The following is a 5,927-nucleotide window of genomic DNA, read 5'->3' as shown; positions in this document are numbered from 1 at the left end:
GTGGACTTGGCTTATTAAAAAGCAAAAGAATTTTTTTTTCTCAATCTCTTTACAAAAACAACAAAACTTATAAAAGAAAGGTAAAAACAAAAAGATATTGAAAAATACAAAGAAAATCCAAAAAGAGCTAAGGTTCAAAAGCTAAGAGGTTGGAGAAGAAAACTATGGAAAAAAGTAGAGTGAAGTGATTCCTTGAGAAAATTTTACAAAATGCTCTCTTTTTACTTGAACTTAACTTGATTATCTAGAAAAACCATGATTATCCAAATCAAGCCTCATTACAACCGAAAACAAGACCTTAGTGATCCTTGATTGATTATGAAATTTAAGGGAATAGGTGAGACAAAGAACAAGTTCAAATTACTATAATCAAATGGTTGAAATTAAAATTGAGTGAAACACGTACCCCTTTGAAAAAAGTTCCAAGTTTGAACTTTTGTGCAAAAACACTTTTTGATTGAAAAATATTTGCTTAGATAAATTGTTACACACTTTTGATGAACGAAAGCATAAATTTGATGTTTGAAGCATTGATGTCTGGCACAGTCAGGCTCAACTAGGCACAGTCAGAACACATGCTTGGCACGAGCCACCACACGCATGGCACACACTAAGTGCTCATTGAGAAGCTTAGCTTGACACCTGGAGCGCCCTACTTCGAACGACACACCTGGTCAGATAAAAAAGCACCTAGCCACATCAACATCTGGCATGGTCAAAGCTGCTCAAGTAGGCAGCTCAACGGTGCCACATAGGAGCTTGGCGGTGTACACTCAACAAGTTGGGCAAGTTGTCTTGACAACTAGGCATGCTTACCTCATGCATAACCTCACTCTAAGTAGCCTTCTTAGACTTTTCAGAAGTAGCTCACAATAGCTGGGCAAAGTAACTCACCATAGCTTTGGTGACTCAGCCCCAAGTAGGTGACTACGATGTTTGGGACAAAGACCAAACCCATGCTGAGGGATTTGGTCCGCAGCTTGGCGGTGGCAGAGAGGAGCTTAGTGGACATTCCACCTTCTTCCATTCATTTTCCACACTTCATCCGAATTTCTCTCTTCTTCTACATTTTCTTCTTTGTAATTTCTTGGAGAATTTCTACTCCAAAGTAGCTTAGGTAAATTAATTTGTAATTTCACTTTAAATCAAGAGGAGAAGGAGTAATCAAATGAGATGCAAAAATTCATTTTGCAATCTCATTTGTGCATGATAAAGTGTCTTAAATCCTTCACTAAGATGGCTAATGCTCCTAAATTTTAGTTGAATTTTGGCTCACTAATATTTCTTCTAATTTCTTGTTTCATTATGTTGAATTATGTTTGAGTTATTACTTTGGCAATTTCAATTCTTTAGAAAGTGCATAATGCTGTTTTAGCTTGATCACCTAAAACTTGATTTCAAGATCTAAAATGCTTCCTTTTGAAGTCTTGACAAATGAACTTAAAAGTAGGAATACACCTTAGTTCATTTTTCAAATCAAAGCATCCATTTTAAGCAATTTGTAATCAAGGCTAATCAATGTTTACGGAGCCTGAAATAAGGTGTGACAACTTATTTCGTCGAGTGGCAGTTTTCTATTGATTAGTGTATTTTGTAAGGTTTGAAAATCACTTTTTCTCGCCGGGGACTGGGGGAAATTTTATGAATTGATGTTTGGAATAACCAAAGTATAGCACATAACTTTTATAAAGTGCAATTAAAATTCATACATTGTATCTTTGTGGAAAGGAAAAATACACAGTCATAATGAGTGATCTAACTACTAACTTTTATTTTCAGTCATTTGCTTTCCGCAACTAACATTTATTTATTACTTTATTCTTTATTCTTTATACCAACCCTTCAAAAGAAGTGGTACGGTTAACATCTAACTTTATTCTTTTGTTCATTTTATTATTTACCAACCTTTCATATGGAAGCAATTTTGTTAATAAAAGGAAATAAAAATAAATATTACTCAATAAAGCTAAATGACACAATTTTGTTAATATTACTCAATTTTGTTAATAAAAATAAATTTTGTTCATACCAATAAACCAGTGTTGAAATTTATTCTACAAAACCGAGATGGTATGAAGTTGATAATTATTCAATAAAGCTAAGTTTTTTGATCAAATGGAATATTCTTGAAACCATTATGTCGGTGCTGGAAATTCATTCCAACAAAGTCGATATGGCGAGCAAAGAATAAACCGCTCACTAAATAAAACAATCGAAAAACTGTCTTAAATGACACAAAAACTCTTTCAATAGTATCCTAGTAGGCGAACAATGTGGTCAAACCGAACACGTAGGCTCAACAGATCCAAGAAGGGAGTTCTTTGTAGGTGTATTGGAAGAGTTCTTGTAATCAAACATTTTTTTCCAATAGTTAAGAAAAATCTCCCAAGATCAGAGGGGGAGGCCTAGATGTAGTTCGGAAGTAGACCCACAAACGAACCAGGATAAAAATACATGAGGACTTTGTCTTTCCCTATCTCTTTATTAGTAAGTTCACCAATAGGAAAAATGTTATCTAAAGCAATTAGATGATTAACAATAGGAGTGAATCTTTTCTGCATTTCATTAATTGACTCATTTGGAAACATTCGAAACAACTCATATTCATGTGTTAACACATTCAATCTTGCATGCTTAACCTCACTTGTGCCTTCGTATGTTACTTGTAAAGTATCCAACATTTCGTTTTCATTTAAGCATTGTGACACTCGAAAGAATTCATTGTATGATAAGGAAGAGGTTATTATGTTCTTTTCCTTGAGATTATGCTGGACTTTACATCTGTCTTCGTCAATCCACAATCCCTTTGGTTTTTCTTTGGGTTCACCATCCACTAAGTGAAGTGGAGTAAAAGGCCCATTGACAACGGAGTCCCAAATCTCTGTGTCTATTGTCTCAATAAAGATTTGCATGCACACCTTCTAGTAGGCATACCTCTCGCCACTGAAGATCAGAGGGTGGTTGATTGATGCACCATCACCGCCGAAAGGGTTAGTGGAACCCATAGTGATTAATCCCTTGGATCAACGAATTTAGCTCCAATCTAGCACCTCGTACTAGCTCTGATACCACTTGTTGGGTACCAGTAAGGTAAGAATACACCTAGAGGAGGGGTTGAAAAGGTCTCTCGTATCACTAATCCCGCTTTTTGATATTTGCACGAAAAACAAAGCTACTGTAGTTAATTGATTATCAACAAGGTTCATCAATTAAGGATAGTTTTGTTAATCGATTATGATCAGTACGTTAATCGATTATACTGGTTGTTTACTCTTTGAAAAACAGTTTTCTTGCTTTGAAAAATAGTGATGCATCTAGATCTTTACTGTCTTAATATTGATTCGTGATTATCAACAAATTAACAACAATTAGCAATTAATCACAGAATGCAAATTAATTCAGAAAGCAAGTAAGATAGAATTTTAAAGAGATAGGGAAATAGAAAATGTGCTCGAGGATTTTTATCCTGGTTCATTTTTGATCCACTTGCAAACTACATCCAGGCCTCCCGGTTGATATGGGAGATTTTTCTTCACTATCAAAAATGTAATTCATTTACAAACACATTTCCAATAATCCGAGTAGAAACTTCTTTCTTGAAATAGTTGAGCCACCCAGCTCAGTTTGACTTCTATCTACGCTTACTAGGATACCACATCGTTCATGAAATTTGGCCCCAGCAGAAGCTTTTGATCGAATCAAGACTCCCTTCCTTGTGAATACTATTGATTCTCAACTTGTGATGATACCACACACCACAAGAATTATCCTCAATTTACTGAATTTTGCCAAGTTATTTTGCACACAAGATTGTGCGAATAACGACACCGAAATCGGCTTTTTATAACCCTTGACAAAATGATCTCACAAACAACCCTAAGAACTAGATGTAGAAATCATGCAAGGTATTTTAACTGAATGAAAATGTTGGCACATTGAAAAGATTTTCTCTCTTTTCTCTGTATTTTCACTCTTGAAAATGCATGCAAGAAAAACTTCAAAGAATCAACAATAGCTTCTAAAACTTAAGCACACTGAATCTTTGTTTTTCAATGGATTGATGAAAGTGTGAAAAGCTTATTTTTAAAAATTGATTTGATTTTGTTTCAAAATAACAGGTTTAGTTCATAACTGAGTCAAATGATATTAATCGATTAATGTCCAAGTTAATCAATTCACGGGTTTCTTGAAATCAGATATTCAGTTATCGCTTAATTGATTAAAAACTTGCTTCATCAATTAATAAGCAGAAATCATGGGAGTATAACTTATGTAACTCCATACAATCGATTATGACTTTCCTTAATTGATTAATGGATTTCACTAGGACTTAATCGATTACTAAATGGGTTAACCGATTAATATTTTTTTTAAATGGTTTTTCTAACTATATGGTAAACACCCGATATATTGAATGAGCATGCAACATGATTTTAGAAATGATTAAAACCTTTTATGCACAAAATCTAGTATGCGTAATGCAAATGCATGAGTGTTACTTATCATATTTATCTATGTAGATGTTATGCCTCATCCTATATGATTTTCATTTTAGACTTTTTGTAAGACACTTCTATCTTGGGTTTACCTAACCTAAGACTCAATACTAGGCAATCATATTACGACTCTAGAGTGTAAAAAACAATCCTAGATTCTATGACGTTGACCTTGAGTTCTTGGTATGTTGTTTGTTGAGATGTCCAAGTCTTCAAGCTTCCATATAAGACCTTGTTTTCATCAAAACTTTGTAGGTCAGTTATAATGGAATCCTTTGACCATTTTCCATTTCAATCTCCCCCTTTTGATGATGACAAACACTAAAACAATTCCTTTGTTTGATGACTTGAAACTTGATAGGATATGTTTGCAAAGGGTTGAATCAGAATGTGCTGCTCCACCTCACTTTGTTCTCCCCCTCAAACCATGTAAGAGGTAATGCAATGATTAATGATAATGATTAAGCAATATTCATAGCATATTTATCATTCAACATTATATTTACACAGGTAGATAAAATCAAAGGATCACATAATGATTGAAAACATAATCCAAATTAGCAACAAAGTTTTACAAACCATAAGAGTTAGTGCAAATGAGTACATTAGAGCTCAACAGAAAGAACATCATAATACAACCAAAATATAATCAACACAAAAAGATAATCTCCAAAGAATATCACGCACACACCCTAAACATAGTACACAACTCTATCTAGGCTAATCTTGTGGAGGTGGTGGTGGGGATGAGCCATGTGTAGCACACAAAATGAAAATGATGCGTTCCAGATCATCGGATACTGTCTCTTGCTGCTAAAATGTTAGGTATCAGTGGCTAAAATACACGTAGAAAGGGGGGGTTGAATAGGTGTAGCGGTCAAAGTAGTCAAAGTATCTGCTTTTCGCAAACAACTTATAATGCTGAAAAACCCCCAGTTTAATCGATTAACACAGAACGAATAATCGATTAACTGCAACTGTTTAATCGATTAAAACAGCTCAGATCGCACAAACAGATTCAGTTTCTTGTACGACAAGCAACTGAGATCGAAGCAAATATACAGAGCTAAGAGATATATCAGAGTTACAACAGTACAGTATAAAAACATATTATTACAACTATACAAAGTAATCGATTAATAGCAATAAATAGAGTAGGGAAAGAAAAAGCCTGCAACAAGGTTTTTATCCTGGTTCGTTTGCGGGTCCACTTGCAAACTACATCCAGGCCTCCCGTCTGATCTGGGAGATTTTTCTTCACTATAATCGAAATAACGTTTTACAAACAATTCTTTCAATTACAACACTTAGACACTTTCTTGAAAACTAAAGAACCTTATCCCTTGGCTTGACTCACTTCCTACCGTCCAAGAAAACCTTTCTTGCGGTGTAGCCCCAGCCAAGAACCAATTCTTTCTATCAAGATCTCTA

This window comes from Lupinus angustifolius, chromosome LG13 (genome assembly GCF_001865875.1).
Source record: "Lupinus angustifolius cultivar Tanjil chromosome LG13, LupAngTanjil_v1.0, whole genome shotgun sequence".
Classification (NCBI taxonomy): Eukaryota; Viridiplantae; Streptophyta; class Magnoliopsida; order Fabales; family Fabaceae; genus Lupinus; species Lupinus angustifolius.
The sequence above is the reverse complement of the archived record's forward strand: the minus strand, read 5'-3'. Positions refer to the sequence as shown.